The sequence below is a fragment of the Condylura cristata genome, unplaced genomic scaffold (assembly GCF_000260355.1).
Source record: "Condylura cristata isolate star-nosed mole 26May11 unplaced genomic scaffold, ConCri1.0 scaffold00044, whole genome shotgun sequence".
In the NCBI taxonomy this organism is placed as follows: Eukaryota; Metazoa; Chordata; class Mammalia; order Eulipotyphla; family Talpidae; genus Condylura; species Condylura cristata.
The window spans coordinates 1,391,373-1,418,861 of NW_004567145.1; the positions used below are offsets into that span (position 1 = coordinate 1,391,373).

The following is a 27,489-nucleotide window of genomic DNA, read 5'->3' on the forward strand; positions in this document are numbered from 1 at the left end:
ACAGTCTAAATTAGTCCGGTCAGGACTCCCTCCTCCAAGAAATTCTGAAACTGAAAGAAAGGAACAGGAGCAAAACTGACCCCAACTCTTGACACCAGCCCCAACCTGCTAAGGCCACCATGAAGGTTCTAAAGAGCCAAAGCCTTGGAGACAGGCTCACTATCGATACTGATCAGACATACATCTGTGGGGCTCTAGGGCCATTCTCATGTGCTTGACTAGCCTGAGGGTCAGAGGAAGAACCCCTCTTTGCTCTTCACGAAGAAAGCCTGAATCAGCTGGAGAGAGGTGCTTAACAAGAGAGTGTCAGAGAGTGTTAAGAACATGCCAGGAAGAGGTATGGAGAACAAACCACAATTTTTTGTGTTAACTCGGCTGGGATACAGTACCCAGATACTTGGTTAAACACAATCCAGGTGTTCCTATAAATATGTTGTTTTTAGAAAATACTAACATTAAACCAGTGGACACTGAGTAGTGCAGATTGCCTTCTACAATCTGAGTGCGCCCTGGCTATTGGTGGACGGTCTTCCTCGATAAGGGGGAAGGAATTCAAGTTCTCAAATATGAACTGTAACTCTTCCCTCCAGATTTTTGGACTTGCCAGTGTCCCATGATTATGTGAACCAATTCTTTATAATAACCCACATGCATGCATGCATACACACATACAAGCATGCACACCATCAGTTCTGTTTCTCTGGAGAAACCTGACTAAGCCATGAGAAGGGATGTCATCCAACACATTCAGAGGTATGGGAGGGGCCTCGGGAAGGAGACAGAGTTGAAACTTGAGCTGTGGCCCGGGCTCTGGGCAGCAATGCAAGGCTCAGGTCTGTTTGCACCCCTGTCAGGGAGCTCTTCTGTAAAGCATTCCCACAACCCAACAATAATTGTGCTTAAGCTAGAGTCAGTATCTCTTACATGTAGTCCAATTTGTACATACAACAGTCTTTTCTGTGCTTTAAGATTTTTGAAAAACCTGGCACAAATAGCCAAGGCTCACTCTAATACAGTGCTTCATAAGTCACATAATTTATAGTCACACTGTGTACATAACATTCCAACGGACACCTAGGGCCGAGAACCCTAGACAGCACTCCCCTCATCCTCCTCTGAGGCTGTGAGCTCTTGGAATTCCCAGCTAGGAGGAAGGGAACACAGAAAAGATACTGGAGAACTTGTTGATGCACCCTCCTGCCCCCACACCTATTGGCCCTGGGCCTGTGACAAAGGTCTTGAAGGACTTTCTGTTTCCTGGTTTCTACAACTAATGTTATCATTAGTGTGGTTATCAACAGCACTGGTACTACAGGGAGGGTTATATGAGGAGTAAGTTATTAGCTGCTCTCTAACAGTATCTGGTACACAGTAAACACTCAGGAAAGTGTTACTTATTAATGATATTTTATACTTTACTCATAAAACAATATAAATGGTGCCTATAACCTGGTTTTATAGCTGAGGAACTAGGCCTAGAGGAATTAAGCAACTTGACCAGTGTCATACTAGTGCTAAGTAGCAAATTTAAATTTGAGAAAAGTTCAGAGCTACTGATTTGACTTCACTAGTACACTGATCTTTCCTTAAACCTTGCTTTGTTTCTTCTCTCTCCCACACATGCATCCCTTTATTGTAGATTCTTTCTCCTCCTAAGGTGAAAAGAGTATAAGAAGATGAGACAAATAAAACTCTGCTGAGATAGTGGAGCAGAGCTGTAGGGCAGCAAGGATTAGTACAAGAGAGGGCGTCTAATGAGTAGGGTTGGGTAAAGTTCTGGAATGATTTAATGAGAAGTAGAAAGGACTCAAGTCTCTGGCTCTTCTACCTGCTAAAAGATTGCAGGAAGAAGGGATCTGAGGAAGGCCTGGTAAGAGAATGCATGCAGTAGGCATTAGAGAGATCAAACCTAAGTCCTGAGGACAGACTGACAGACAGGGAACAGAGAGAAACAGACAGGAAGCTGCTGAGACAGCAGGTTGGAAACAGCACAGCCTGCTCGGCACAGTGACTGCTGACACCAAGAAGAGAGACCAGGAGCCAGAGCCAACTGAGGAGTGACAGGTTGTGAAAGAGCTGGGTTAGATGGGAAGTGGAGAAAGGACCTAGAACCCTGACTTGGAGAAATCGATAAGAAGGCCTTCCATGTCTAGGGTGTGTGAGGAAGAAGGGAAGAAATATGTTGCTTCAGCTCAGACTATGAGTAGTCAAATATTAACCTTAAGGCCAAGTATAAAATGGTAAAAGTGCTGAATCAATAATGAATAATTACCATGCAATGAGTAATTAATACATCACAAAGTCAGCATGCAGAAATCTTGCTGAGAGTTTTGGGGTCAAAGGTTGAGGTCACCAAGTGGGGAAGAGAGGGCTGACAGAAAACCAAGACCCGTCAGAGAAGTAGATCCGTGCACGTCCATTGTGCGCTTGCCCCAGTACAACTATGTATGGCTGGGTCGCCTGAGGGAAGTCCTCATCTGTTCAGTGGGGACACAAAACTCAGCTAGGAAAAAAGCTGAGGATGATAACTGACCCAAAAGAGCCAACTGCTAAAGAGACATCGGTTGTACATTTCACATGAAATCATTATATATGGTAATATATGTCAGTGTGCCTTTCTCTTGCCCCAGGGATCTAGCTAGGAATTTCAGTATGATGCTGAATTGTAGTAGTGAGAGTAGACACCCCTGTATTGTGCCAGAACTTAATGGAAAGGTTTTCAGTTTTTCGCTATTGAGAATGATGCTTACTGTGGGTTTGTTATACAGAAAAGGTATAAATTATACTGGCTTAACAAATCTGGGGTTTCATAAAAGTTCCAGAATATATCTTTCATAAACACCATTAATATATACTCATTTAGCAGATCCGTATAGTTGTTTTATTTAAACTCTGTAAAACAAACAAGTTCAAAAAAGTAACAACTAGTATATATCCACCTTAACTGAACCTATTAAAGATTCAGAACTTACATCTCAATGGGACATTTCAGGTTCAATAAGGGCTACAACAGAAAGTTCATTATAGCTACCATATTGACTTGGCCTTCAGTCATGCACTATAGGGTCTGGATGCCCCGGGCAAGTGATTGAGGGATACTCCACAGTTCAATTGTTGATACTTACCTGTTTATCCAAAAGCATTTTATGGAGCCACCATTACTCCAATACCAACCCAAATAAAATACACAAAAAGAAAACTATAGATCAACTTCCCTAGTGAACATAGATGAAAAAAAGCCTCAGTAAAATCTTAGCAACCCAATCTAACAATACATTAAAAGGAACACGTACCATAACCAGTGGGAGGCATAACAAGGACATAGGATAGTTAAATATCCAAAAAACAATCAACATAATTCACCACATCAACAAAAAGAAAGAGAAAAGCCACATGATCAAATCAACACATTCTGGAAAAGCATTTGTTAAGATCCAATATCCACTTATGTTGAAAAAAATGGGAATAAACGTAATAAAAACCATATATGACAAATCCACCACTAGTATCATTTTCAATGATGAAAAATTCGTATCTGTCATAAGACAAGGATGTCCACTCTACTACGATTAAACATAATACTGGAAGTTCTACCTGGACAAATCAGACAAGACATAAAATAAAATCCAAATTGAGAAAAGAACTAAAGCTATTATTATTTGCAGATATGATTGTATATATATAGAGAGAACCTCAAAGACTCCATGACATAACTAACAATAAACCAGTTCTCCAAAGTAGCAAGTTACAAAATCAACACAGAAAAAAAAAAATCATTTGCCTTTCTATATGCAAACAACTAGAAGATGGAGAAAGTAAGAAAATCACTACATTTATAATCACACCAAAAAAGAAAAAGAAAAAAAGAAATACCTATGAGTAAATCTAACAAGTGAGGTTCAAGATCTATACAAGAAAAACTGTAAGGTATCATTAAAGAAAATAATGGAAGACACAATGAATGGATAAATATTCCCTGCTCATAGACTGGATGAATCCACATTCTCAAAATGGCCATTCTACCTAAAGCAATAGATAGATTCAATGGAATCCCAATAAGATTTTCAGTGCCATTCTTCAAAGAAATTGAATAAAGATTACTGAAGATTATATGGAACCACAAAAGACCCCAAAGAGTCAAAGAAACACTAAGCAAAAAGAGAGGAAATATGTGAACATCACATTTTTAGAGTTCAAATTATACTATAAAGCTATAAAAATTAAAACAGTATGGAACTGGAAACAAGACAGACACAAACCAATGGAACAGAATTGAAAACCCAGGAAAAAAACCTCACACATTTATGGACAAATAATCCACAAAAGAATGAAGAATATACACCGAAACAAAGAGAGCTACCTCAATAAATTGTGTGGGAAAATTGGGCTGCTACATGCAAAAGAATGAAATTAAGACCACTATTTTATGCCGTATGTGAAAATTAATTCACAGTGGATAGAAGAGTTGGATGTAAAACCTGAAATCATAAAATATAGAGAGCATAGGTAACACTCCAGGGTATAAGCTTCAGAAACATCTTTTCAGATTCATCCTCAGCAGCAAGGAAAACTACATCAAACTAAAAAGCTCTGCACAGTGAAAAGGAACATAGACACCCTTTGAAATGGAAGAAAATATTTGCACACCATACATCTGACAAGGAACTGATATCCAAAATTTACAAAGAGCTTATAACACTTCATAAAAAGAAAACAAATGACCCAGTGAAAAAAAGGGGAAAGGAAGTGAACAAGCACTTCTCTAAAGAACACACAATGTCGCAAATAGGCATATGAAAAAATATTCATCATTCCTTATCATCGGAGAAATACAAATTGAAATCATCATGAGATCTCACACCTGTGAGAATGGCCCATAAATGATTAGAAACAGAAGTTGAGAGGGTGTGGAGAAAAAAGGAATTCTCTTGTACAGTTGGTGGGAATGTAGACTGATTTAGCCCCCATGGGAAGCAATGTAGAGGCTCCTCAAAAGACTAAGAATGTAACTGCTACACAACCCAGCATTCTCACTCCTAGGTATCTACCCCCAAAATATAAAAACACTAATTTAAAAGTAAAGCTGTACCCCTATGTTTGCAGCAGCTTTATTTACAATAAAAAAGAGTGGGAAAACAAAGGAATTCCCTAAAAAAAAATGAGCACATCAAGATGTGGTGTATGTATGCATATGTGTGTGTGTATACACACACCCACACACCCTCACACACACACACATATATATGCACACACACACAGTGGGGTATTACTCAGCAATAAAGTAAGATTAACTCATGCCATTTGCAGCAACATGAGTGGAGTTGGGAGGGATTATGCTAAATGAAATAAATAAGAAGGCAAAAGTACCTGGTGGTATCACTAATATGGAGAACAGAGAGAAACTAAACTAAGAATCAGAAAAAGACAAACTTAAAAACTACAAACTAACTTAAAACCCTTGAAAGCTGACTACAAACCTGAGGTATCCAAAAGGCTAATAAGTGGGGGGGTGGGGTAAGAACAAAGAGGAAAGGGAACACAGTGGCCTGAGGTGGACTATGGGCAATATTATCGCGGGTACTTATGTGGCAGTATCTAATGGGGAGGAGCCTACTGTTACCTCACTTAAAAAAATAAGTTGTTAAAGATAAATAAAAACAGGAGAAAACCTAGCAGAACTATTCCAAATGTCACTACTGTTAAGACTCTCCTCATGTCTTAGAGATCAAATGGGAATAGAGTTCCTGTTAATAGATGTTTTTCAAGAAAAAACATTGTCTAGAGTCCCTCGAGTGGATTTTCATTTGCACTAGCCCTGGCTGTGTTCACCGAAGGAGAGTAGTCATGAGTCTCCAGACCTTTTACTCCTTTTGTCCTGCCAACCAGTGTATTTCTAGGTCACCTATGGGCATTCAGTCTGCTTTTGGGAACACAATGGATTCTCATATTATTCAAAGTAAATACAAGATAAAATGAGTGCCCTAACATAAATGCAGTGCACATCTTCAAAATGCTTCAGCTCTCCTCTGTGGTGGGTTAGTATAAAACTAGTTTTCCCCTTAATACAATTAATAGTGAATTATTAAAGAACGCCAGATCAGTGTGATAACACTGACTTGAATTGTCATGAATTGAGCCCAACCAGTGAATCAGCACATTTCAAACTGATTATTTTCCATCGTCCTTAAAGTAAAATAAAAACTTCTTGGGCCCTCCCTGGTGGCGCAGCGGGTTAAAGCACAGCACTGAGAATCTAAAGCCGCTTCCGCATGAATTCGATTCCCGCCTGCCCCGGAGGTGACCACATGGCGGGGCAGACCTCTCCTGACCCGCCCGCTGCTCCCCTCAGCAGTGTACTTTGTCAATCTGCCTGTTCTGTTCCCCACTCTGTCTCTGGTGAAGCCTCTCACCGCCCCTGAGCCTCTGGCCTGGGGCGAGTTCTGTATGCACAAATAAATAAATAAATAAATCTTTGAAAAAAAAAAAAAACTTCTTAAAGAACCTAAATATTCTAGTCTAGGATAAACTTTAAATTTCATACAGGATCCATTAGCATTTTATCTGTTTAGGTAATAAAATCACTTCAGATTATCCGCCTTTGTTTAAACTTTGTCAAATTTTAATAAGGACTAACTGCATCTTCCAAATAAGTATTTTGAGGTTTATTTTAAAAAAGACACTTCTCCATATTCTGTACTCAGGTTTCTAAAAATATTACTAAGCTAAAAATATAACTGAAGTTGTCATTCAGTTCTTGCAAACACATTTTATGAATTAGTCCCTCAGAGGATTTGGTGCCTTCTTTAGGTGATTGCATGAATCCATGGTGATCAGTAACTACGCACTTGCGAAAGCCTTTCTGCAGGGCCTCAGGTGGGAGAATCAAATAAACAGGGTATTAACAAAGCAGATGTTTCTGGAAGTTAATGCGAGGATTAAGTGTTTACTCAATAATAACTTTGTGCTAAAATATTTTCAAGAATATTTGAAGACGCTTCAAGTCTCGAAGAGAAAGGGAAAATTATTTTATACATAAAATTTCCCTTTACAAGGATTATTTTTTTCCCACACAGATTTTTAAAGATACATTTACTGCACAAATATAGGTCAAACAACATGTTTGTATATCAATCTATTAATAGTTATTTTCCTTCCTTAAATAACCCGCTGCAAAAGTGGGCATCTGTCCCAAATATTTGAGTAGTTCATCTGATCTCAAACTCACAAGTACATTTCATCTCAGTGCCATGAACAAACTGAGGTTACTTTATTTCTAAAATATATATAAACTGAGCCAAACAAATTCTTGTTTAGGCCATAAATTATTTTGGGTGAATTCCTGTCTTCCATAAACTGAGCCAAGAAAGGGCCAGACAGTAAGCACACTACTGGAGGCAAAAAGGAAAGGAAAAATTAAACAGAGTAGATTAAACCTCCAGCCCCACCTTACGTCCTAACTATATCCAGCTTAGTCTATAGCACCATCTAGTGTCTAATTTAATTGCTTATTAAAGATGTCACTGAATTTGCTTTACTAAACGAATACTGTGACATATAAAAAGAAATGCTATTTTTACTGGTATTCAAAACAAATCATTACTGTTCTCCTTTGTTCACAAACAGAATAAGCATCTGTAACCAGGAAGTTTATCCTCCCATGTTGATAAGGTAGACTTTTTTTGTTAAAGATTTATTTACTTATTCATACAGAACTGGGGTACAGGCCAGAGGTGCAGGGGAGGTGACAGGCTTCACCAGAGACAGAGTGGGGAGCAGAACAGGCAGACTGACATAGTACACTGGTGAGGAGAGCAGCTGGCAGGTCAGGAGAGATCTGCTGAGCCATGTGGGTCACCTCCAGGGAGGGTGGGGATCAAACTCATGCTGAAGTGGCTTTAGCTTCTTGGTGCTGTGCTCTAACCCACTGCACCACGGAAGGCCCGATAGGGTAGACTCTTATGCACAAATGGCTGTAAGGCAGAGTGGAACAGACTTCTTTGCAATGCTGTAATTCCAGACAGTGATAAATTACTAAACGAGAACAGATTCGGTGCCTTAGAAGAAAAAAATAGATGACATTTGTGATAAAGAAATAGATTTTGGTTTCCTCTACAGTTCTTAGCATAAAGCTCTGAAAATTTTTGTAATTCCTATTTAATAAGAGTGGGAAGGGTCATCTTTTGGTAAAGTATTTAGTCTTTTGTTGTTGTTTCTGAAATAGCTTCAGAAGTAATACAGTGAAAAAGTTTTTTTGATAGGACTTTTGGAAAGTGCCCAGAAAAACCACAGGATGGGGGCTGGTTATCAAGGGCAACAAAAGACTAGATAGTTGGAACATTCAGCCCAGTCCCCTGGGAGCCCCCACTCTCCTAGGAGAGGAGGGACACAGGAGATTCAGTTAATACCCAATGATTCAATCAACTGTGCTGATGTGATGGAATTTTTATTAAAAAAAAAACCAAAAAACTAAAGTTCAGGTTTGAAGTACTTCTGGGTTGGTAAACACCTATAGGTGCTTAGTGAGCAGCACATCTGGAGAGGGCAAGAAGCCTGCACACCTTATCCTGTGTCTCCTTCCAGCTGGTTGTGCCTGAGCTAATAAAGCCTTTGCAATAAATTGGTAATCTACTTAGTAAACTGTTCTTGAGTTTTGAGGACTGACCTGCAGATGACTGACTCAGTGTCAGAACTAAAATGAATTGTAGGACACCCAACTAGTGCTTGGTAGAGAAGTCCAGATCCCCTATCCCCACCCCACCAGACACACACATTTGGAATACAGAAATATCTGGTGAGAATAGAAAAGTTTTCTTTACAGTAACTTTGGCCTTGCCAATGTTTTTGCACATTTGTGACAAGAACTAAAGGACCAACCTTTAGCAGTTTTAGCTCTAGGCTGTTCTATTGACAAGCTATTTTGATTTCTAAGCAACTCAACATCCACTGGAACATCTTTGTGCATGCCAATAAGCTTGTATTCTAATCACACATACCTAATTTTTAGTATATACAGTTGTTTGGACATAAGTAAGCAAAATAAGAAAAGTACTCCTCAAATATAAAAACAAATCACCTAAACTAAAGCCAAATACACAAAAGCAACATCTAAGTCATGTCTTCTTAATCCAAATGCAGGACTGTATACTCTCAAAGACTATAACTCAGTTATGCTGCCATTTTTCTTTCTGTATTTCAGAACTTTATCCAGGAACCTCCCACAGCAAGCCACAGGTCCAGGGCCCTATCACATAGCTGTGTAGATAATATAAAATAGGCAGCCCACTGACACTCTGCTTTCATGAAATCCGCAAACTGCTCTCTTTGAAGCTACATTAGATATGCATATAACATCTAAGTAAGTGCAGCCTCACCTGCTTATTCAAGTACCTGTATCTGATTTAGAATCTAAGAATCACACAGCTGAAAAGTGTGGCAGACACTCTTTCATGGTTAGTGACTGTGAAACAGGATGGAAAGATGAAGGGGAAGTACTTCCTTCCAGAAGTTTCAGTTTCCTCTACCGAAAAGGCCAATAGATTTGCAGAAGACCAATATCTGATTTAGAATCTAAAAATCACACAGCTGAAAAGTGTTGCAGACACTCTTTCATGGTTAGTGACTGTGAAATTGAGGATGGAAAGATGAAGGGGAAGTACTTCCTTCCAGAAGTTTTAGTTTCCTCTACCCAAAAGGCCAATGGATTTGCAAAAGACCATGCAGCATTCCTGCCACTGCCTAATACTGGGCAAGCTGCTGCAGGTAATCTCACCTCCCTTTAACTATGGTGTCCAGGTTCCCAGGACGCCAAGGGAACTAGAGCTCCTGAGAGGCCTTTTTGTTTCTCTCACTCATGAGGGTTTACAATGAGTGGAGCATTCACTGTATTTTCAGTATTTCAGGAATGAGTTGCTAAAATCATCAATTTCTCAAGAAAGGGAGAGGATTACTAGCCCTGAAACTCAAACAATGCTATTGAAGTGCTAAAGTAGGTCACAGGACAGTGCCAAAGTAAAGGACAGGTCACTGTCTGTGGGTTCTCACCTGCATTGAACAACTGAAAAACCACTCAGGATCAGGGTACAACATCAATGTGGTTTATTTAAAAAAACAAGAAACAAAAAAGAAAAAGTGTTTCTGAAGGCACATACAGCCTGCTATCTCACTCCAGATAGTGTCCAGAAGTCCCAACAAAAATTTGCTTATTCAAGATGGTGCTGTCTCATCACTGAGGGCCTAGAGATTTGGCATACCAGCAACCAGGATCCAACCATGGTGGTAACTGGAGGTGCTCACAGGTGGGCCTGCTGAGATGACACCACAGCAGCCCACAGCAACAGCCTGAAGGCTGGGCTGGACAGCACCAGATACTGGACCAGACAGAACAGAAAGCAACAGTGCTGGGAGGTGTTTCCAGATGATCAGAAGTAATGGATAGTTTGTAGAGGTGACCTGGACACAGAGTGCTGGTCACCTATTAACAGTACTAGACATCACTAGCAGTAGTTCCACTCTGCACCCATCACCAGGAGTCAATGTCACAGACACCAGTGTTAACTGCTCTTGGTGAGTTATTGGCCTACACCAAAAACAAACAGCCGAGGCCTGTGGTGTTCCTTCAGGCAATGTCAAAGGCAGGCCGGAGGCAGGTGTGATGGCCAGTTCTCTCCTACTTCTTTTTTTAAAAAAGATTTATTTATTTATGCATACAGAGCTGAGGTACAGGCCAGTGGTGCAGGAGCAATGAGAGGATTCACCAGAGACAGAGTGGGAGCAGAACAGGCAGACTGATATAAGTACACTGCTGAGGGGAGCAGTCAGCGGGTAAGGGAAGGTCTGCCGTGCCATGTGGGTCACTTCCAAGGTGGGGATCGAATTTACACGGAAGTGGCTTTAGTATCTTAGTGATGTGCTTTAATGCACTGCACCACCAGAGAGGGCCCATCGCCTACTTCTTTTTAATTTGGGGGTTGGTTGCTGGATGCTATTTCTTTGGAGGCCAGCTGCTGATCCTCATTCTTTCTTCAGAGGTCAGGAACAGGATTTCTAGTTGGCTCCTGTCCTGCCTTATATCCTCCTTCAGGGTCCCCCAAACTATAAGTCTGACTGGGCCATTTTTATTCCTAAGTAAATGACCAGATGATTTAGCAACAATCAAGGCAGTCAAATTTTTGATCTGAGTAATTAACTAATGAGCTGTTCCTGAATTTGACTGGTTTATTTAGCTCAGAACTGATTGGTCCATGCTACGATACAGGCAACAGATATAGAAGGGAAAATTTACATTTGTCCTGACCTCAAGGCAGGCTCATGAGCAGGTGTGCTCCGAGAAGCCACAGCCAGAGTGCCTCAGTGGGGCCAGAGGCACTCTGACCTGGCACACCTTCAAGGGGCTGGGAGTTGCAACAGGGGGGTGGCATGTTTGAGGTGGGGGCAGTGGGAGGGAGGGGCTGCAGCAGCACTGCAAGGAAGGCTATGCTGGGGGCCTGTCCTGGGGACCTGGAACTCCACAGGCCTCTCTATACCCCACAGCTCTAAGGAGCTGCTGCTCTGGAGCTGGCACAGTGGGGCCCCACATTCCACCCTGCAGCCATGAACCAGAGCTGCAGAGCTAGCTGTGGCCTGCTACACTGAAGTTGCTCCAGTACAGAGCAACCAGCCCAGAGGGAGAGTGGAAGCAGAACCAGTGTTACCCATCACCACTGCCCACCTCTGCCTACAACCTGAATTCCAGTGGGTCCACTGGTGACAGAAGGTAAAATGCTTGCCACTCATTGCCACCTGCACTGCCCGTAAAAGGTGTGCTTCCACCACTCTCAAAACGCTGGCACCAGTGTGCTTCCAGGGCACCAGAACCCTGAGAGAGGGGGGCTTTGGTGTTCAAATCTGGCTAGCACTGAGGCCAGCTGTCAAGCTCAGCACACAGTGGGACTCTGTGTAGCCATCCTGCAGCCTCCCTCTGCAGGGTGGCCAGGGTGTGCTACCCTAAGGCAGTGCACTGGGCTACTTGTGGGAAATTCCTGCTGCTGCCAGAGCCTTAAAGGCATTAGCACTCAAGCTGGGGAAGAGGCTGCCCACAGACAGCAATTCCAGCATGGCAGTTAACTCCTACAGCTTCTGCCATTGGTCACTGGGCTCTTGGGTAGGGAAACACCACTACTGCTGTTATCCACTTTCAGAGCATGTGTACTGGCTGCCACTTGTGGCGCTGCTGCCACTCAGCCCCCGGGAGCCACTGCCTCAGTGGTGGGGATGTGGCAAAGCCAATTATACTTGTGATCACAGGTCTGTGTCATGAGACTAGTTTCAAAATATTCAATTCCCAAGCAATTGCTGCCCTACCCCTTGCTCCATTTGCACATCTGTGTGGATATCTGAATGCTTCAAGTTCCTGGGGTGCTTTTAAAATGTAAACACAAACCGTGGAAAACCATTACGTGGGCACCTCTTTGCATTCTGATCTATTTCACAGTATTTGCCAATTCCCATGAACTCATTCTGCACTTGCTATAGCTCCTGTGCCTAGTAGAATGTAGTGCAGCTCTGAGTTTAAGGGAGCAAATTACTGGCAGTAAAGTTGCTGGGTAATCTGCAAACTCTCCTGGCCACCTATTCATGGAGCAGGAGGTACACAAGGAAACCACATCTCCTTGCTAAATCATCAACATCAACTCAGAGGTCTGAGAAACTCAGAGGTACAAACCTTCCTCTGACACTTAACCGAGTGAGGCCCACAGACCTCATTGAGGGCCTGATATCCAAGCTGTATGACCCGATGCAATGTGACAGCTGTGAGCTGCTATATTTAGCAAGCACTTACTATGTGCCATTATATTTTATACCACTAGTTAGCATAAACATCAAAAATAATGATCTAAGATAGGTACTATTATACCTACTTAGCAGTGAAACAATCTCATGTATAGTGTGTTCAAGGGTTCATTGCTACAGGTAAAAGCTGGGGTTGGCCCTCCCTGGTGGTGCAGCAGGTTAAAGCACAGCACTACGAAGCTAAAGCCACTTCAGTGTCAGCTCCATCTCCACCCTGGAGGTGATCCACATGGCGAGGCAGACCTCTCCAGATCTGCCCACTGCTGCTCTCAGCATTGTACTTCGTTAGTCAGCCTGTTCTGCTCCCTACTCTGTCTCTGGTGATGCTCCCCACTTTGTCTCTGGTGAATCCTCTCACTACCCCTGCACCTCTGGCCTGAATCCCAGTTCTGCAAACATAAATAAGTAAATCTTAAAAAAAAGAAAAAAAAGAAAAAGCTTGGGTTAGAATTCACAACTTTTCTATCAGAAAAGACCACTGCCTTGTTTTCTCCAACAATGCTGCCCTGCACGCCAGCCCACTAGGATGAAGCCCTGGTCCTAGACATTACTCCAGAAAAAGCCACTTCAAAGCCACCCGGGGCTGTGCACCTGCAAGTTTCACCTGATCATCACTTTCTTCCTAAAATTCAGGACTTTGAAAATTTACCAAAAAACATGGATTTACTATTATTCTGAAGTGTATTTTCCTTAATGTGAATTTTAAAGGATGGAAATTCAGTATACTAAGTAGCAAATCAAATTAACCTAGATACCTGTAAAGTTCATTAAATATTCATTAATGAACAAATTCTTCCAGCAGAACGTTATCCAAGGTCTCACTATCTAAACAGAATTTCCTTTAAAAGTTACTGCTATAAAATATCAAATCATTAAGTAGAGAAATAAAGTAACATATATGCTGATTCCTATTTATTTATGCATACAGAACTGGGGTACAGACCAGAGGTAAAGGGGCAGTGACAGGATTCCCCAGCCAAACAGGCAGAAAGACTAAGTGCACTGCTGAGGGGAGCAGCGGGCATCTATGCTGATTCTTAACTGTAAAAAGCTTCACTGGAAATAGACAAGGCATGAAAATAATACACAAAAGCAGGGATTGTCCCTGTGTTGGGGGTGATGTTGAGCTTGTATATGATCATTTAAAAACAGTGTTACTCACCAAGAACACTAAGTAACAGATACTCTAGTTCTCAAAGAGGGGACATAAATGATTTAATTCTCATCTAGATCTCTGAGTCTGGGGAAATGTTACCAAAGATATATAAAGTCTCAGTAGCTAACCAAAAAGATACTACCCCCCCCCACACACTTACCAAACACCATACTTACCTGAAATTTAGGGCAGTGACTGCTTAACCAACCCATGCCCTGCCTGTCCGTCTGCCTGGAGCACAGCCCTTTTGGTGGAAAGACTAACGCTACATTCCTGATTCTCAGTCCCAACTCCTGACAGCATGAAGCCGCTCCCCTTACCCAAATCCCCTGGCCAGCTTGCCCCACTCCAATGCCGCTTCCTCCTACAAGTACTGAAGAAATGATGTGGTGTTGCGTGAGCTGGGCAGCACAGCGGTCTCCTTCACAAGAGTCATGGAGAAAATTCAAGGGTCACATCCAGAAAAGAAACATTCCATGTAAGAGATGGGTGTGAGGATTCAGAAGGGCTAAACCAGATTTGGGGGGAAACGCAGACTAAGGAGACTAAGGGCAGGATGGGGGCCCCAGGGCTCGTTTCTGGGTGCTTCGTAGGTAATGCAGAGCATCTAGATTGTTTTCTAAAGGTCCAGTATCAGCCTGCCCATCTCCTGAGTTACTCTAAAATGCATTCCTCTTCCTAAAAAACCATTAATTTTTCAGCACAAACGTATGCCTCTCTACCAATCCTCTGGGCTCCGGCAGGTGTTCAAACCTACCTGTGTCCATATGATAAACTTTTTTGATGGCTTGTGCAAAATTCGACCAAGTCAACAGAGGTTCAGTGAACAGAACCCACAGAGATAAAGTCTCTGTGTCTCTGCCTCTAGCACAGAGCTGTGCCTGTGAGCCCCCCATTTCCCACTGCAGAGTAGCCAGACCTAGTGGTAGCCCACATACTGACAATAGTCCTCTCAGGGCACCTCTCAGAGCGGGTGGCTACGCTGTGTCCCGGTGCTAACAAATTCCTCAGTCTTAGCACCAGGGTGTGTGGCAGCAGGAAGCCTGTGGCCCTGAGAGGGAAGGCATGTCACAAAGCCCAGGGCAGAGCTCAGAATTAAGTGCAGAAGTCCTGGCAGCAGTCAGTGTTGCCATCAAAAGCTGCTATCAGTGAACACCATCTAAATAAGAATGTGTATTTTCCTTATGTCTGCATTTGATATGCAATACTGTTGCAAGAAGCACCTGGACATCACTTAACTTTCTTTCAGGTCTTTCTAGATTATTTCTATATTGCACAGTAAAGCATAAAGGTTCAGGTGAATCTTTTAATTTAATGCCATATTATTTCAAATCCAATCATGCAGTCTATTATTTTTCTTCGTTCCACAAATATTTACTGAGTACAACTGCACATGTGACATGGCAGGTACTGGAAATACAGATATCAACTAAACAGGAAGATTCCCTGCCACCTAAATACACCAGTGGTAGCCAACAAGCTATGGGCTAAATATAAAATATCAGGGAAGCATATGAAACTTCTTTTACTGAGTCTGCAAGAATTATTCCCTCTACAAAGACACTAGAACCTGCTTCAGTTTAGCAGCAATTTCTGGGGAACATTGGAGGTAGAAACATTCCTTCAGAAGCTCCTTACGGGAAGGCAGCACCTCAAATCAAAATGGGTTCCCAAGGTGTACAGTCATGGGGTGAAAGTATAGGATCCAAACTGCGTCCTCAGACTAAAAGGACCTCGGCAGAGTAGCCATGAGGCCAGAAACTCTCCAGGATGGCTACGCTCACTTCTTGCTAGAAGAACAGAAATTTCAAAGAAGATCTCTGTTTACAGGCAACACTGTCAAGTAGTGGACACTCGGCTCTAAGAAGAGCCCAGATTTTTAACACATTAGGATATGGAAAGTTACTCCAAGAGGAAGTACCAGACCATTACAAGAAATGGCACATCTCCCAGAACTGAAATGCCCAGGGGAGAGGAGCTGGCTTTCCAGGATATGGAGAAAATGAGGTTTGACAGTAAAGAGTTTGAGACAGTGCAGAAGGGGCCTGGGTATGCTAGGTCTATCAAGCTGTCTGAACAACAGGATCAACTCAAGACTTTTGTTGTGAAACAGGTTTTAAGGTACTCACTTGGATTCATCCTGAACCCAAATTTTTGCAGTTGGGTCAGGGAATGAATGGCATTTCTAATTGAGTTTTTATGACTCTTAGAATAGTTTTTCAATGAACAGAAATAACAGCATATGTGTAAATAGTGCCTTCTGAATAATGCCCTGGAATACACACTCACAACACCTTCTTCGGAACTGGAATTTGATGTGCACATGTTCTGGTGGAGAAAGTACAATGGAAAAGCTTACACAAGCAGATGCATGAGAGAGGGGAGGGTGCAGATTTGATGTTTATTCTCTCTTTAACATTTCATTTATTACCAACAGTGGCCCTTCCCTGAGTCCTGCAAAGTGCCAGATCCTCTGCCAGGCATATCTCATAGCTCAAGTCGTTTCCACTCCTACAACCAGTCAAGCAGGCACACCTACAGATTTCAGATGATGAAACTGAGACATACTCAGACACCAAGATATAAAATAAAAAGCCAAATTTAAGTCTACCATTCTCCAATGTTAGACAATGATAGCCCTTCTTCATTTTAACTTTAAAATTCTTTTGTTTTTTTTCTCACTAAACTTGAGCTTTTTTAATTTACTATTTACACATCATTCTATGTTCACTAAAGAATATTCAAGTTATTTTACAAACTCCTAATCACCTAATCTAACACTTGACACACAATAGGGGCTCAGTAAATTTTAGTTGAATAAATAGAAAATGGAGACATCAACTTCCATAAACAGGATGTAGAATACTCCAGAAAATCAGACAGCCAGGTAGAGAGTTTCCAAATTCTTTGGAGTTTACTGACTCCCCAGTCCTTCATTACCTTGGAAAAGGCACACTGGGCAGGTTGAACATGGCTACCAGGTGAATAAATGCTAGCTGTCTAGTCCAACTAGATTGCAAGAGTCAGAAAGGACTGTCTCAGCATCTTTACCTGTCCGCAGGAAGCCTAGCAGCCAGACCTTTGAGAATGGAAGCCAACCTGCTCACGTCAGGCCTACCTGAAACTGTCGAAACAGAATGGTTCAAATGTGTCTATATCCAAACTGTGCGGATACCCATGGTGCATCTCCACTATCAGAAATCCACCCCCAATGACCACTCTTTTACTTCTCTACTCAGCCACGGCTATGCAGTGCCATTCACTTGCTGGCCCTCCCAGAAGACACATCATCTTCATCCTACTTTCTTTTTCACTTCATCCTGGAATCTATGAAAAAAAACAATCTATCCTTCTAGGTAAGAACAGCATCACCACTGAGGTAAAATAATCCTCCCTTTAACACCAAGCTGGCCACACATCCCCAGTAGAACAGAAGACACTAGCTGGTTGGGTGCCTGGCATTACCCTGGAAAGGTTAAATTAAAGGCATGTTTTACAAGCCATATTCTCACTGCTCATGTCTCCAAAGAGAACTGGCACTTAGCGCTCAGTAAAGCCTTGTTCAGCTTCAGGATTTCATTTCACAAAGATCCCATGTGCTCTGCCCAGCACACCAGGTACTGGTCATAGAGAGAAGTTTGGAAAGAGAGTGCATGGAGGCAAGGGGAGTGATACTGTAACAGTCCTCAGGAAAAGTGGAGGTTCCAGGTTCCCTGCTCCACCCAAAAAGAGGGTGGAGCTAAGCAGAGAGGGAAAGAATCTGGAGAGAAAGAATCTGGACAGGAAGCTGAGGAGGAAGGAGAGCCAGGAGACCTGATGGAGGCACATGTAGCAGACAGACATGTGAAGAAGTGGCTCTTGTTTCTTGGTCCTGGACTGGTTGAAACAGGTGTGGGTGAGAGAGCTGTAGGAAGGTTAACTATGGAAGCATTTATCTTGATTTTGATTTTGCTATTTTCCTCCCAGACTTGTCTGGCCATTTCTGACCCTTTTCCATGGTCCCCGCCAGAAGGTGCTATAGGCTTGTGACAGGCTTTCAGATAGGCCTTGCTTTGAGCCAATCCCTTTCCTTCTGCATAGACTTTTTCGCACAACAGGATGGGTTACTTTGGGTGTTTGATTTAGGCACTATATTCTTTGTCTTTTCTGTACTGCACACTCATTGTATATATTCCTTTCCATTAAAGGTCTTATATGTTTTGTCTTGATGTGGTGGATGGCAGAACTAATTTAGAGCAGGCAGGTTTAGGGGTTCAGGGGTGCCCCTCTCTCCCTGCCCTGTAACAATACCAGCACTGCTTATGACAGCATATATTCATGAAGGCTATCTCACGCAATCCGTCTATCACACCCATCAAGAAGCTCAATGCTGTCAGGTCCAGGCCACAGGTTAGAAGCAGAGAAGTAAAAACACAGCCCAACATCACACAGTTACCGGAGGAGCCTTGACTTTCCAGTTTGGCCACTAACCCAATATTCACTTACCCTAAAGATTAAAGAGAGACTACAATCTCTAGTCTCAAGGAAACTAGAAAAAAATGGGAAGACAAGCAGTTATATCACATACTGTGAAACAAAGTGAAGCAGGGTGAATGCTCAGAAGTGAAAACCTGTAGAAGATCCAAGAGAAGCAATTTATTTTAACAGACAGGTTAGTGGGGCACAGTGGGAAGGAGGAAGGGAAGGACACAATTAACTAGCAGTTTCTAAAAACACAGTCTGCAGCTAGAGCTCAGGTGCTGTGTGCATCCTAATGTAAAAATTGAAGGAGAGGCACAGGAACCCCAAAGCCCACCAGCAGCAGCTGGAACACCATCCTATAGCAACAGAAGAACCCAAAAATATATATGAGGAGTACAGCGATGTTTTTCCTGACTATTTTAATAGAAAACAATTGGTTCTCACCATAGTAAGAATAGCCAGAAAATGCATCTGGTGGAACAATAGAAGAGACCTTGGGGACTCAGTTGGTCAGCCTGGGAGACCTGCACGCCACGAACAAACAAGCAGCTGAACACAGACAGAGACTAGTGGTCGTTTCAGTGAGGACTATAAACAGGAAGGAATGTACTAAGGACACCAAGAAGGCTCTATCACAGTAAGTGCTCTCAGCCAAGGAAAGTCGCCAGGAATGGAACCAGGTCCAGAGGAAGATACTTCTCATGCCAGAAGTATCAAAACAGAGACCTACTTTGATATCAGAACCCATGGCCTGATCTTAACACACAGTGAGCAGTAAATCAGTCATCCATCACAGAAAACCAGTGTTACTTAGACCCACCCATACCATGCTCTCCAAGGTGAGTAAAACTATTTTGCCATTCCTACCCAAAGAAAACAGTGTTCCTCTTCCTCTACACCCTCACCAGCACTTGCTACTGCTGTTATTTTTGATATGGGTCCCTGTCGTGGGTATGATCTTATAACTCACTGTGGTTTTTATTTGCATTTAACTGATGATAAGTGATGATGATGTACATTTCTTCATGTGCTAGTATGTCTTTGGAGAAGTATCTATTTAGGTTTTCTGTCCAGGTTTTGATTAGTTTATCCTCTTGTCAAGTTGTATGAGTGCCTTGTAGATTTTGGATATTAGTCAAGCACACTATTAAAAAGAGACCTTCCTTGTTATCCAGAAATTTGAATCCTAGCTATCTCTTTGGAAAATGTAAAAACACTAATTTGAAGGGGTATATGCACTACTATGTTTACTGCAGCATTATTTAAAATAGCCAAGGTATGAAAAAACCTTAGTGAATAAGGACAGATAAGTAGATTAAGGTGTGTATGTATACACAATAGAATACTACTCAGCAATGAAAAACATGAAATACTTTTACAACATGGATGGAAATGAAAGGGTGTAAAACTAAGTGAAATAAATAAATGATTTCATTTTTACCGGGAATATAAAGAAATAAACAGGAACAGCCAAAACTAAACCAAACCACCCCAGAAATCTAACTATAGAACTAACACTCTAAGACTATCAGAGTGGGATTCTGGGGGTGGAGGATAAAAGGATGAGGAGTACTATGGTAGAGAAAAGTACTATGGTAGAGAACTCTGCTAGTGTGTGTGGTGTGATGACATATATCCGAAGAGGTGGGAGCCTATATTCCTAAATTATACACACTGTTGTAAACCAACACACCTCAATTTAAAAAATTATGCAATTTTAAAACAACCAAAATCATTTTGCCACAAGGCAGAAACCCCATTTGCTTTCACAGTACTGGGGTCATCAGGCCGAGACACCTAAACAGGAGGCAGTCCTCCTGCAAAAACGCCACTAGCCAAATGAGTGACAGCCCATGGCGATCCTCCTGCAGCCCATCTGCAGTACACCAACAGAGGTAATGGCCAGCGTGCACACCCCATCTCTGTCCCTGTCTCCTGCCCTTGAAAGGGCCAGGACTAGGGCACCTACGTCATATGTGGACAAAACCACATCAGAGTGCAGCATTTTTGGTCTCCTGCATGTCCCAGAGGACGGCAGAAAACAATCTAGGCCTGAAGTTCTAATCACTTAGCTGCAGGGAGATGCCTGACCTCTAAGGGCAGTGGAGAGGACTGCCTAGACACTTGCCTAGTGTCCACCCACAGGTAAAGACATAAGATTTCTGAGAAGGTACTTCAAGTCGTGATTAATTTTAATGGGTCTAACTGGTATCACCCATGTTAGCAAAGTTAGTATTTGTAGCCTTGCCTTGGTAAATTACTACTGAAGCAGCAGTATCTCTGTCCTTAACATTGTCATAACAGAAAATTTCTAACTCGAGATCTTCCTTTGGGTATAGAATTTTTTAATTATATTAATTTTAAAGTAAATATTTCTTACATAATGCTTAAGGAAAAACTTATTCCAAACAATACTCACCCCTGGAAGGTCAGGTTAACTGTGACTTGATAATAAAATATTATTTAAATATATAAAAATGTATTAGATTTTAGGTGACAAGACATTATCATTTTTGACCTAAAGGAAATCTAAAAAAATTATTTCATCAGTCACATTAATAATGAAAGAATTACATCTCAGTTGTGCCCTGACACTTCTAAAAGTAATTTATTTGAACTTCCTTGAACAGAAAGGCTCATAGGTCATATGACCAATAACTCAGACACAACTTACAGTACAGAGCAGTACTGTTCCCTGTGCCTGAGTCCTGTGCCTACTGTGCTCAAGACACGCAACAGATATATACTAAATAAATGAACAAAGAGATGAAAGTGTGACTGAAAGAAGCAGGAAAATCATAGTGCAAGCATGATGAAAAGCAAACATACCAAAAGAGGACTACAGGGAGAAAGCCCTCGAGAGAACAGTGAGCGTTCTGACAGCCCCAGAAAATGTGACACACAATTGGAGTCCAATTAGCCACTGAAAAGAATCAGGCAAGAATGATATGAGAGCTGCCAGAGACCAGGAAAAGTGAAGAGCCAGAAAGGTTGCGCCTCAAACATGAAAAAGAAAAACAAGGGGGGGTTCAGCACTGCCTCAAACAAGAACCAGGAAGGCAAGGTATGAGCTCACCTAACTTGGGGGAGACAAAGGGAGAGTGGCAGTGTGATGCCTAAATGCCTATTTCGTTTCCATTTTCCTGAACACAGATGAATTCCAAGTGGAAAGAACGAATTAGCATAGTGAAAAGGAACCATGTCTGCACCGGGGAGGCAAGTACAGGACCCACACCCTTGGCTGCTTTCAAAGACAAGAAAACTTTGGTCCCCACAGACAAAATGTGTCTGAGGCCACTGAAAATTTGCAGTGTCACAAAAAGGAAAAATCTGAGTAAACTCCTGTAAAGATGAAAGCCAGAGGTAGAGCAACACATAGAGAAAAAGCACAGGCCCCAGGGCCCACTGATTAAGCTCAGTACCCCAACTATGATTTGGGCGACCTCCAAAACTCTGTACCTCATTTTCTTTCTATGCTCATGGGACCATAACAGTAGCCACCGATAGGACACTTAGATGAATCCCTTAGGCTAAGACTTAACCATAAGTGCTTAATACATTAAGAACCTATTTTTCTTTTTTTTTTAAAGATTTATTTATTTATTCATACAGAACTGGGTTACAGGCCAGAGGTGCAGAGCCAGTGAGAGGATTCACCAGAGACAGAGCGGGGAGCAAAACAGGCAGATCGACGAAGTACACTGCTGAGGGGAGCAACGGGCGGGTCAGGAGAGGTCTGCTGTGCCATGTGGTCACCTCTGGGGCAGCCGGGGATCAAACTCATGCGGAAGTGGCTTTAGCTTCTTAGTGCTGTGCTTTACCCCGCTGTGCTACCAGGGAGGGCCTAAGAACCTATTTTTCTAACAGGTAAGTTGCCGAAATGTAGGAAATAAAGGATAAAGGCAAGAAATCCTAACATAGTTTCTTAAGGCACTAAGACATAATCATGTAAGCCAAGGCTGCAGAAGGTGGCTACAGGCACAAGCAAATGCCATTCTTAGGTGTGACATGAGTATACTTTAATTTAGAGGCAGTAAGAATGTGGATAGTAGTTATTTTGTGAGAGAAGAATTACAGGTGATTTTTCTCCTAGGTTTTCTGCATCTCAACCCTAATAAAAGGTATTCAGGCAGAGTGGGGAGGGACAAATATATCAAAATTCTAGTCAACTTTGATCAATATCTACCAATTGTAGCCAATATTGTCTACAATTCAGAATGTTGAGAGCTTTAGAAAAAGAGTATTTCTTTGCAAAAAAAAAAAAAAAAAAAACCACAGTTTCACTATAATAAAATAAAAGTGTGTGTGTGTGTGAGTGTGAGTGTATGTGTAAAATGGGTAAATGTGAAGATATCTACATGGAGAATACAGCAAAAGACTATGCGAGCTTGATCCAGAAACAACAATCAGAAGGACCTACACCATCCTCCTGTATATCACCCTTTACCCAAAAGTGCCTATCACTTAGTAAGTGGAACCACAGGAAGGGACTGTGGTTAGCTGACTTTCATGTCTGCTCACCTGCAATCATCAGAACCTCTCGAATGGAAGGGACAAACAGGAACACCAAACCTTTCTGCAACTACATGATTAATTATGGCACCTGACTTTAGGAACTTGTGAAACAATTTTCTATTAAATACAATTATGGAAAAGGGCCCTGAGCAGAACCTTCAAGATATAGTTCCTACCCTCAAGAAAAAGATGATCTCAGAAAGATGGGGTGACAGGGATGCAGTGCAGACAGTAATACTTTAAGATTGGCTCATATGTACAACCACGTGTTAACTGTTTCCCCCAAATTAATCACAAAAGTGAGGCTGGACAAACTTGGCTTTGAGTCCAGTATCACTGCTGTGTGATCTTTCTATGACTTCTGGGCAAGTTATCATACCTTTGTTGTTGAGTTTCCCTATCCATAGCTGTGATGATTAAATAAACAAATGTGAGGAGACATGCAGGTCTCAGAACAGAACTTCAAGTTATCATCATCATCACAATTACATAAGATAGAGGCATGCAAATAATTGCTGAGACAGAAGAGTCAGCCCAGATTGGGGCTGCCCCCAATCTCTGGTGACATTTATAATGGCTCCCTGCAGGGGAAGAACCACAACAAAATAACTGTCTTAATTCTTTTCTCCTTTTGTAGTAACTCACATTCTTTTCTAATTTTGGTCTTTTCTAATGGCAAACAAACTATCTGATGAGATAACTGAAATAGTTCCACTTCACATTGTTTAACACTGTTACTGGAAAGGAAAGTGTCCCATCAAACCAAGTAAGTTTCCGCACATTAATACTTCATGCTGACAACCAACACTTTGGCTTACTGAAAATCATGAAAAGAGGGTCTTCCTTGGTGGGGCAATGGGTTAAGTGTTAGCACTATGAAGCTATCCATAGCCATTGCAGCAGTTCAATCTCTGGCCAGGGAGCTGACCCACACGGCGCAGCAGACCTCTTCTGTCTCTCCTGCTGCTCCTCTCAACAGTGTATTTCAGTTAATATGCTAGTTCTGCCCCCTACTCTGTCTCTGGTGAGACCTCTCACATATACCCCATTGTCCCTCTAGCCTGTGTTCCAGTTATTGTATGCATAAATAAATCTTAAAAAAAAAGTTCTAAAAAAAGCAATCAAGAGAGGAAACTAAATTGGAAAAAGAGTTAGGGCAGGCCTAGAAGATATATTTTGATTCAGAGTTAAGTTTCGTGAGTTGGGTGTCTGAGCCAGTGGGTCCCTTGGTTTCAGCTTCAGGGAAGATGGGCCATGTCTCGGGTACATGCCAAGAGGCTTCAGACAGGCTCACCTCCACATGGGACAAGCAACTACAGAGAACCCTGGTGAATTCCATGAGCAAACATGAAACCTCGTAGTTCCTCGGGGCATCTTCACACAACTGCCCTCCTGTGAGAGGCTGGCTAGCTTCTGCAGTGAGCAATCCAAACCATTACAAAGAACTAATTTAAAATGGAAATCAGTGCAATTTCTGAAACTAAATTTCTCAAAAACCTCCCACCTCAAAAATATTGTCAAACAAAAGCTAAATATAGTATTACCATGCATTAAGCATTTCTATGCATAGTCATATAACCAAAAGAATTACCCACCCATAATCATACACCCATGTTTGTTCCAGGACTATTCACAATAACCTAGAGGTGGGATCAATCTGTGTCTTGTGATGGATGTAATGATAAACACCATGTGGTGTATATACAGTGGAGTATTATCCAGGCATAAAAGGAATGAAATGCTGATACAACCAAAATGGATCTTGAAAACATAATAAGCCAGCCCCCCAAAATGAACAAATATTATGATTCCATTTGCACAATGCCTCAGAGACAAAGGTGGGGGAGCTAGGGTTGGGGGAATTATCATTCAGTGGGCAAAGAATTTCCATGTGGTGTAGTGAACATTTTTTTAAATACTAGATAAATTGTGACTATAAATGAAATGTAATAAATGCCACTGAATTATATACCTAAAAAACAATTTAAAGAAAAATTTTACATTATATATATTTCACCACAATAAAAAGATGTTTTAAAAGCCCTCAAAAGTAATTCCAGCTATTACAAAACAAGCCACTCCAAAAGCCACATGCACTCCTCCTGCAGCGCTGCTAGGGAATGTGTGAGGCCCTTTTAGCAATCACTCTAAAAAAAAAAAGCTGCTTATATTAGAAACCAGGTGATAAAACCGAGAGCAATAAATCCTCTTTGTCAGAAAGAAGTAACAGGTCAAAGACAGTCACAACTAATCTTTTATCCTTGAAAAAGAATCAGGAAGTCCAAATTAAGCACACCATGCAAATGTAAGACCTAACATCAGAGCAAGTGATTAACACCTGTTAAAGCAGCTAGATTGAACAGCAACATGCCTCTGCCAAATTCTAGCGTGGGTCCCAGAGCACTTATTAAGAACCCAAGTGTTGACCTGTCATGTCAGCACAAAGATGGGAAAGGGGGGCGGGTGGCGCACCTGTTGAGTCACAGATTGCACAGACTCTGGCTAGGATGGCAGAGGCCTTTGCACTGTACTGGCCCAAAGGTCTGAAACCCAACCCTGCTCACCACTAACACATTGGGCTGTGAAAACATAAAAGGAAAGCTAGAAATACTGGAAAGAGGGAGCTGTATCTTCCTGTCCCATATCACATGCCTCACAGCATCAGTACCTCCATTTCCAGCTTTACTGGCTGCCACATTTTTTTTTAAAGATTTATTTATTGGATGATCCAGCGAGATGGTGTCAGAGTGGAGATGCCGAAATCATTACGCCCATGCTCACAGAGGAACATAAGACTAAAAATGGACTGTAGACTTACATACTACAAATTTCAACCAAAATGACACCACCTTGGACTCACTAGAAGGAAGATAACTGAGGGAGCTCAGTGATTGGGGAGCTCCGATCCAGGAGCACCCAGGCGCCCACACACTAGGTCGTGCCACAAACTGCAGGCTTGCTGCTCTTCGGCCCCTTGCTAAAGCCCTGGAGGTGAAGAGGGGCGGCTGAGCTCCATGAGTGGAACCCAAGCTGCGGGAAAGAACTGCTCTGAATTATTCCTTTTATTCTAGTGAGAGGATCACCTTTAATCTCTTGACATTTTAAATGCGTTTCTAGTCTTATAATGATGAAGCATCTTTGCATTATTATATAAATCAGGTTGATCATTTTATATTTAAGATAAATTAAATTTTATGAAGATTTTTCACATACCTTTTGGACCTATACTAAAATGAAAACAGGACTGTGATTCTGACTTTTTTCAAAGTTACATAAACATTACAAAATGAGTGGGAGGGTTTTTATCCTGTCCACCTCTCCAGCAATTTACATAAAGACAGAGATTTGCTCTTTAAGATGGTATGACATCCACCTGCAAAATTCCCTCAGCATTTTTGAAGACATGTTAATAATTACAGACTCCATTATTTTTAGTTATTTCTTGTTTTTGTGTTTTTCTGAGTCAGTTTTAATTGATTCTGTTTTCTACCTCAACTATTCTTCATTTCCTTAGAATTCTTTACCTAAAACTTTTGTGTTACCTTGACTATTTAGAGCTATAAATCTCATTATGTCATAGAATATTTAATTCACATTGCACAAAAAATATATGATATTTTTTGTCTCTAACTTAATTAACATTAGTTTCTGGACAACACTTGATTTTTCCCCATAGTTCTCCCACCACCAGACCACCAATGATCCATCACAGTCCCTTGTTTGTGCTCTTCCCTCCCATTTTGATCTCTCTGAGAACCTCTCCCTCAGAGGTATGGTCAGATGTCTAGTTTTGCATTTACTCATGAGCCTTTGGTTGCTTACAATATTACACATTGAGTGAAATCATCCAATATTTATCATTTTCCTTCTGACATTTCACTAAGCATAATACCTTCTTCTTTCATTTATGTTGCCATAAATGGCATTTACCTTTGATGACTGCTGAATAGTATTCCATTATGTATATATCCCACATCTTCTTGATCCAGTCATTGTTTTGGGGCATTTAGATTGTTTTTAACTGGCTATTGTAAATACAGCAGCAGTATAGGAGTGCAGGTTTCCTTTCAAAGAAGTGTTTTTTTTAGTAGATGCCTAAAATCAGAATTACTGGGTCATATAGTAGATCCAGTTTTACTGTCCTGAGGAATGTCACACAGCTTTCCATAGTGACTTGACCAGTTTATATTCCCACCAATGGTATAAGAGGGTTCCTTTCTAACTTCCCACCTGAATTTGCTGCTTCTGTGTTTTTTTTTTTCCCTAAAAAAGATTTATTTATGTGTGCATACAAAACTAGGGTAACGGCCAGAGGTGCAGGGGCAGTGAGAGGATTTCACCAGAGACAGAGTGGGAAGCAGAACAGGCAGATCGACAAAATACATTGCTGAGGGGAGCAGTAGGCAGGTAAGGAGAGGTCTGCTGTGCCTTGTGGGTCACCACACCACCAGGGAGGGCCTGCTTCAGTTTTTTTTTTTAAAGATTGATTGATCTATCTATCTATTTATGCATATCTACCTACCTATCTA

At 41.6% G+C, this 27,489-nt stretch overlaps 1 protein-coding gene across 3 annotated transcripts in view; it reads right to left on the reverse strand.

Moving 5' to 3' along the window:
• Nucleotides 1-27,489, reverse strand: part of GRB10 (growth factor receptor-bound protein 10) — a 152,607-nt gene that overhangs the window by 64,882 nt on the left and 60,236 nt on the right. The window lies entirely within an intron of this gene.